The 8,693-nt window shown below is 36.4% G+C and overlaps 1 protein-coding gene across 3 annotated transcripts in view; it reads left to right on the top strand.

Moving 5' to 3' along the window:
- Positions 1–3,691: 3,691 nt before the first annotated feature.
- The window catches only part of LOC129397124 (ranBP2-like and GRIP domain-containing protein 4), an 80,882-nt gene continuing 75,880 nt past the window's right edge, over positions 3,692–8,693 (top strand). For 2 of the 3 annotated variants that reach the window (XM_055107521.2, XM_063594707.1), the window contains exon 1: positions 3,700–4,530. The gene's annotated coding sequence lies outside the window, so the exon portion shown is untranslated. Of the gene's footprint in view, positions 4,531–8,693 lie in introns of all 3 variants that reach the window. The other variant, XM_055107523.2, reaches the window with a different exon arrangement.

Genomic DNA, 8,693 nt, shown 5'->3' with positions numbered 1-8,693 from the left:
GCCAGATTTTCTTTATTTTTTATATATATAATATTTTATATATAATATTATATATAATATTATATAATATATAATATATAAAATGTGTATATAATTATATATATAATTATATAAAATATAACAGAATATCTAATGTATAATATATAACATATAAAAATAATATTATTTAATATATAACACATAATATTTTATATATAATATTTTATATAACATTTTAAATATCATATAATATATATAATTATTAATGACATATAATTAATATATAATATATATTTTATATAATATAATATTATATATCATATATTATATATTATATATATTATATATAATATATTATATAATATTATATAACATAATATTATATATAACATATTATATATTTTATATAATATATAATATATTATATATTATATATTTTATATAATATATAAAATATATAATATATGATATATTTTATATAATATAAATAATATATAATATATTATATATTTTATGTAATATAAATATATATAATCTATTATATATATTTATAGAATATATAATATCATATATAATATATAATATGATATATAATCTATAATCTATAATATATAATTATTAAATATTATTATTATTAATAATAGTAATTATATTATATATACTATTATATATGATATATAATATTATATATTATATTATATATGATATATATTTTATATATATAAAATTTATATATAATATTATATATAAAATTATATATTGTATATATAATATATATTATATAATATTATATATAATACATTTCATATATAATATTATATATCATATTATATATTTTATATACAATATGATATATAATATAATTTATATATTATATATTTATATATGATTATTATATAAATTATATAAATATAAATGATATATTTATATGTAATTATTAATTATATAATAATTTATATAATAATTACATATAAATATATAATTTATATTTGTATAATTTATATAATAATCATATATAAATATATAATATATAAATTATATTATATATCATATTGTATATAAAATATATAATATGATATATAATATTATATATGAAATGTATAATATATATAATATTATATAACATATATTATATATAAAATATATAATTTATATATAATATTATATATAAATTTTATATATATAAAATATATCATATATAATATTACATAGTATATATTATATATATTCTATATATAGCATATATAATGTAATATTATATATAACATATAGTATTCTATATAAATAATATAGGATATGTTTTATATAGAATATTATATATAATATATATTTTATATAGAATATTTTATATATATAGTATTTTATATATATGTATTTGAGACAGTGTCTCCTATGAACATACTTGTGGACTTACAATTTTATTTTGACACTTAAGAGTGGTCATAGGGTAGGTGCATATTTAACTTTCAGAGAAACTTATACATTGTTTCGCAAACTAATTGTACTACTTTCCATTCCCACCAGTTGTGTATGAGAGCTCCGCTGCTTCATTGCCTCACCAATAATTGGTGTTGTCAAGTTTCTTTATATTTTAATAATTTTCACAGGTGTTAGATGAAGATCACCATGGTCTTAACCTGAAGTTCCCCGACTAATGATCATGAGCCCTTTTCATGTTTTCATTGGCCATTCGTATATATTTTTTAGTGAAGGCAAAATATTTTGCCTTATTTAAATTGTATTTCTTTGTATATTGTTGATGTGTAGGAATTATTTATGTATTGTGGATGCAAGTTCTTTGCCAGATAGATGTAAAGTGAGAATGTTTCCAGGGTTATCTATTCATTTTTAAGTGATGTCTTTGTTTAGTAGACATTTTTAATTTTGGTGATGTCCAATTAATCAATGTGTCCCAAATGGCTATTGTTTTTTGTGTCCTAGCTAAGAATTTTTTTTTTTTTGCCTGTCCAAGGGCATGATTTATTTATTTATTTTTTGCCTGTTCAAGGGTCTTCTCTGTATTTTTATGAAATATTTACGGTTCTAGCTTTTATGTTTAGGTCCATGGTCTATTGTGAATTGATACTTGTATATAGAACAAGGCAAGGACAAAGTACTTTTTTCTGCTGCTGCTTCTTCTGTTGAGGTACCCAGCTGTTCCAGCAATGTTTGTGAAAGACTGTTTTTTCCCCACTGAATTGACATGGTGCTTTGTTAAAAAAATCAATTGACTAGATATGTGTGGATCTATTAGTCTACTTTCTATTTTGTATGTTTGTATGTTTCTGTGAATATCACATTGCCATAATTACTATTGCCTTATTATAAATCCTCAAGTCAGTATAAGTCTCTCAACTTTGTTCATCTTTGTCAAGATTGCCCAGACAGGCCGGGCAGGTGGCTCACCCCTGTAATTTCAACACTTTGGGAGGCCGAAATGGGCGGATCACCTGAGGTCGAGAGTTCAAAACCAGCCTGACCAACACGGAGAAACCCCGTCTCTACTAAAAATACAAAAGTAGCCAGGCGTGATAGTGCATGCCTCTAATCCCAGCTACTCGGGAGGCTGAGGCAGGAGAATCGCTTGAACCCGGGAGGCGGAGGTTGCAGTGAGCCGAGATCGCGTCATTGCACTCACTCCAGCCTGGGCAACAAGAGCAAAACTTCGTCTCTGTCCGGACAATCCTAGATTATTTGCATTTTCATATGAATTTTAGAAACAGCTTCTTAATTTCTTTGAAAATTTTTCCTGGGATTTGGATTGAATTGTATTAAATATATAGATTCTGTAATATATAGAGTCTAAAAATATACAGTGTGGAGAATAGATGTCTTAAGTCTTCCAATCCGTAAACGTGGTATATCCCTTTATTACTTAGATGTTTCATCTCTGTTAGCAATATTTTGTAGTTTTCACAGGAGATATCTCATATATTATCCAATGAATTTATACTTTGGTATTTTGATTTTTAAATGCTATGGTAAATGGCACTTTTAACAAACTTCACTTTTCAAGTTTCCATCTCTAATATATAGAATTGCTATTGATTTTTATATTCCATGATCTTGATAAACTTAATATTTCCAGTAGTTTTTTTTTTGTAGATTTCAAAAGTTGGTCTACATATAATTATGCTCTCTGTTAAAACCAGTAGTTTTAATTCTTTCTTCTCAATCTTTATGCTTTCTAATTTTATTTTTATTTCTTCACTTGTTGCAAAGCAGTTGTCCCAGGTGGGAGCCAAAATCCTTATCTCATTACTAATCTTAGGAAAAAGTAAAATGTTTCACTATTATGAGGTCACCTGTAAGTTTCTTATAGATGTTCTTTATCAGATTAAGAAAGGTCATTTCTACTCTCGGTTTTCTGATCGTTATTAATTCAGAAAGGGTGTTGAATTTTGTCAGATGCTTTTATTTGCATTTATTGAAATAATTACATATTTTTATTTATTATGTGGTGAATTATCTTGATTGGGTAAAAAGAATTAAAATCATTGTCTCATTAAACATTTTGCCTGTCGGCCATGGGTTTCCCTTTTCCTTTTGTTAAATAACAGTTCTGCCACAAAATAAAAATCTAGAAACACACATTCCCCTTTGGCCTCCTTAAAAAAAATTAAAACTTCAACAATTGCACCCCTCTCTATTACTTCCCTATAGTGAACTCCCATCCTTCTGGGAAAGCAAAAAGCCTGGGGCGCATTTGTGTACTTGAGACGCGGAGCCCCTCTCACCTTCGGCATCCCCCGGGGACCCCTCTTCCACCCTCAGCCCTCCCCTCCTCTTCCTCTGAAGAGCGGGGCGGCCGCTGCGGCCAGCGGTCCTCCCTCCTGGCATCCTCTGCTGTGAACCGCGGCCTGCAGGGTGCTTGCGAGCGGCCCGGGCGCGCCCCCTTCCGGCCCCGCAGGTCACCCGGCTACGGCCCGGGTTTTCCCGGGACCCGCGCCGCGCGGCTGGGGAGGAAGCACCAGACGCCTGGGGCCCACGCCGTCCGCGGGAAAAGGGCAAGGCGCTGGGTTTTCCAGCAGCAACCTTTGGACCCCGCGATCCAGTAGCTCCGGTAACTCCACGCGGGGCGTCTGGGTGGAGGAGCCGGTCCTGGAGCACGGCTGCGAGGAGCACCCGGACCGGAGGGTCCCCAGACCGGGCCCCCGAGTCAGGGAGGATTCTACGCCAGGGAGCGCCCCAGACTGAGAGCGCCCCAGACCGCTACACTCCCGGACCCGGAGCTTCGCCCGACCGCGGGCAGTGCCCACCTGCAGCCTCCACTGGCCGGGGTTAGCAGCCAGGAGCTGCCAGACGCCTGACATTCTTCTTTCTGTTCCTACTTTTTTTCCTTCTTCTTTTTTTCTTTTCTTTTTTTTTTTTTTGTAGCCCTCTCTGGGTGCCTTATCTCTTTAATCACACCTCTCTTTCACTTTCCACGGTAGTCAGGAGGCGGAGATCGCTGCTTCTCACCTACTTTCTGAACTTGGCCTCCGCAGTCGCGACCTGGCGTGAAGGAGGAGCTGCCGCCCCCGCCCCAGCCTCGGGGACGCCTCTCTGAAGGTAAGGGTGGGCTCCGCTGCCACCCGCATCCCCTCCCCACCCCCCAGAGGAAGGGAAGACCACCATCCGGGGAGGGATTCTCAAATCAAGATCAATTAAGAGAGAGAGAGAGAGATAGTGTGTGTGTGAATACGTGTGAATAATTGATGAGACAGCATCCTGTCTTTCTCTGAAAGTATAGTTTTAGAAATTAAGACATCCCCAATTATTTTCTGGAGAGGTGAGAACGACTGAAATAAATGATAACAATAGTTGTCATTTTTTAAGTGCTTACTGTGTGCCTGACACTGTAGAAAATTTTTAGATATCTTATTTTCACATAATCCTCCTAAGGGCCACATGAAGTAGGAACTATTATTATGCTTTAATAAAAGGGAGGAGGAATTCCGTCATTTACCCAAGAGTGTCCAGCTACTAAGTAGTAGATCCCAGACCCACACCTACAGTTTTTCTGATTCCAGAGCCTTTATCTTTTTTCTGCCCAGCCTTGGGAAGTTAAAATGCCCAGCACGTTGCATCGTAGTTATCAGACAAATTAATGAGGTGTCAATTGCAGCCAGATACAGAGATCCAAGATTTTTGTATTCATTTCACTGACTTCCCTTGCTTCATTCTCAAGACCCTTTGCAAATACTGATTTTGTGTCATACACAGTGCTGCTATTGGGAGCACACCTGTCAACCTCAGGGCCTTGGATGGGCTAGGAGGGGTAAATTTGGGGAATTGGGTTTGTGCAGGTTCTGGGGACGGTGTTTTCCCTCTCCCTGCACAAATATACATCCAAAGGCTGAGAACTGAGGCTAAGGCCTAGGAATGCGGATTGAAAAGGCGGGGTCTAAATCCCAGCACTTGGGAGGCTGAGGTGGGCGGATCATGGGGTCAGGAGATCGAGACCATCCTGGCTAACATGGTGAAACCCCGTCTCTACTAAAAATACGGAAAATTAGCCAGGCATGGTGGCATGCATCTGTAATCCCAGCTATTCGGGAGGCTGAGGCAGGGGAATCCCTTGAACCTGGGAGGCAGAGGTTGCAGTGAGCGGAGATTGTGCCACTGCACTCCAGCCTGGGCGACAGAGCGAGACTCTATCTCAAAAAAAAAAAAAAAAAAAAAAAGAAAAAGAAAAAAGAAAAAAAAGAAAAGGCAGGGTCCCTGCCTTCAGGGACCTCACCAGAGAGTGGCAGCTAGTCCAGGAGTGATGGAAACACCTGCAGAGTGATGGAGACGGGCTTGGACATAGGCATGTGCCATTTGGGGCTGTTGCAGTTGGAGAGCTTCCTTGAGAAGGCAAATACTGAGCCAAGTTGAAAGGACTCTAGGGACCTGGCATCTGGGAGAAGTGGGGAGGGTGGCCCAGGTAGCACAGGCATAGGCAGATTTGGGGGGAAGCATAAGGCTAACAACAGACACTTGTGTGACAAGGACTATGAGGTGGCATTGATTTTCTTGGCCTTACAGATGAGAAGCCAGATTCCACACAAATTATTTTGTTTGTTAGAGTTTAAGCGTGTGTGTATGTTATGCCCCAAGATCATTTTCTCCTCTTTGCATTTGGTTGTTTTATCATCTCACAGGCTGAGTAAAACGACTATGCATGGAACACTGTAGAAGAAAAATTATATTAAAAAAAAACTGGTGTTATGATTTTCATCCAGGCATTTTGTCTCAGGAGTTGCTCGATTGTATGTGTTGCTAATGAGTGATTTATATTGAGGCATCTACATTGATTCATGTGTGTCCTTGTGAATAGCTGTAATCTGAGGCTGGCCATTTCACTTCCTCAAATCTCAGGTTCCTCATTAGAAAGAGCTTTGAAATGGCTCTTTCCCTGTACATTATGTGTTTCTGTGAATTACTTTTAGAGAAAGGTCAGTTTCTCAGGGTGGGACCCATAAACAAGGGCAACTGGGCAGAGCCAGGGGTTCAGGTGACTGTTTGGACCCTCTGGAAGGGCTTTTTACTGTGCTGCCTTGGGAGACAGAGTGGTCAGCTTGGAACTGACCTTAAGCCTAGGTCACCCAATTTTTGCAGGAAACTTTTTTTTTTCATTTAGAGAAAACTTCATGCCTTTGGGTGATTAGGTAAGTTTGTGACTATTCGTTATGTGTGTGTACACACACGTACGTACATATGTACATGCACAAATATTTAATATGTCTTAGACACATCAAATATATGCATTTAAGATGTATTAAATGTACTTTCCTAAGAATACAAATAAGTGCCCTACGTCGGCGGCTCCCTACCTGACTGTACGTTAGAGTAACCTGCGGAGTTCTGAGGACTCAAGATGCCCAGTCTGTCCTCCAGACCACTGGGTGGAGCCCGGGCATCATTATTTTTTTCCAAACTTGGGTGAGAGCTGGTGGCCTAGACTTCACATTAGTTGCTAAAACATACTTTCCAAGATATCATGCTTTAAAAAGCATTTCAAAAGTAGATTATGCAGATGTGCCAATGGATCAGATGATCACCTGGATTCAAAATTATGTATATTTTATGGATATAATTCATTCAATAATTCAGCAAATAACAAAGAAACAAGCAGACATAAAGTGAAAATATGACAGTGATAAGTGCTATGAATAGAAAAACTAAACACGGGAGGGTAGAGGAACATTGGTGTGTGTGAGCATGTGTGTGTGTGTGTGTGCATGTGCGTGTTTGCATTTGTAAAAGCATGCTGTGCTAGACTTGCAGTAGAGTGCTCAGGGAGGACCTGTACATTATAAGCTAGTGTCAGCAAACCGTAGGGGAAATACAGGATTATTTAATTAACAATAGAGAAGTAATTAGTAGGTATTTGAGGAAAGTAAGTTTAGTTACTCCCTATCTTCATGTCAGTCAAGAAAATTAATTGTTGGTGGATGAAAAAAGTGAAATATAAAAACAAAACAAAACAATACTGAGCCATAAAAATGAAGAAACTACGTAAGCATCTATTTGACCACCAACAGGAAAGTATATTCTACACTTAAAAGCAATGAAAATATCTCAAAGCAAAAGAATGATCGGTTTGACTACATCCATATAAAATTTGTCATATATTAGCATAACAAAAGAGAGAAAGTAAACAAGTTAGACAAACATCTGAGAACTGGACAAAAGACATAAAGAGATGGTTCATAAACATGAAAATAAAATGGCTGATAATAAGTGATTAATATTTGCCTCATTTATACCCAAAGAAATGCAAATTCAGAAAACAATGAGCTACCATTTTTCCATTTTGGCTGTCTAATTACATTTTAAAAGTAAAGCTGCTCAGTGTGCTTCTGGGTGTGGTCGATAGATGCTGTCTTGTGCTATTGAGTGAGAGAATATGAATATTGCAACATTTCTGGAATGCAGTTTGTCAGCATGCATCTGTCAGGTTTCAATGTAGTCTTCAACTCAATCACTGTACTGCCATCGAGTAACATCCAGGAAATAATAAGAAATGTAGACAAATAATAATAGCTAACATTTAAGTGGTATTACCATTCACCAGACACTTGGAATAGTAACTCATTTAACTTTCACATCAGCTCCAGGAGATGGTATTATTATTATCCCCTTCTATAGATAAGAAAATTGAGGCACAGAACAGGCAAGTCAGTTGCCCACAGTCGGTTAGCTGGTAGAGGGTAGAATGGAGATTCAAATCCACCCAGGCTGCCACCTGAGCCCATGCTGCAAAAAAGCTGAGCCATTCTGCCTTACCTGTGAAGACGGTCATGTGATTATCTCATAATACATCTGGTAAATGATAATATATCCACATGAAGTAATATTAGGTGGCAATTAGAATGGTTTTAACAAAGAGTTTTGTGACACAGGAAAAATGCTCATTATGTAATATTAGGTGGAAATGCAGGATATGCAATCATTTAAACACCTTTTTTTTTTTTTTGAGAAGGAGTCTTGCTCTGTCGCCCAGGCTGGAGTGCAGTGATGAGATCTCAGCTCACTGCAAGCTCCGCCTCCCGGATTCACACCATTCTCCTGCCTCATCCTCCCTAGTAGCTGGGACTACAGGTGCCTGCCAACATGCCTGGCTAATTTTTTGTATTTTTAGTAGAGACGGGGTTTCACCATGTTAGTCAGGATGGTCTCAGTCTCCTGACTCATGATCCGCCCATCTCAGCCTCCCAAAGTGCTGGGATTACAGGCATGAGCCACTG

The sequence above is a fragment of the Pan paniscus genome, chromosome 12, assembly GCF_029289425.2.
Source record: "Pan paniscus chromosome 12, NHGRI_mPanPan1-v2.0_pri, whole genome shotgun sequence".
NCBI classification, from domain to species: Eukaryota; Metazoa; Chordata; class Mammalia; order Primates; family Hominidae; genus Pan; species Pan paniscus.
This window is presented reverse-complemented; position numbering and strand designations above follow the sequence as displayed.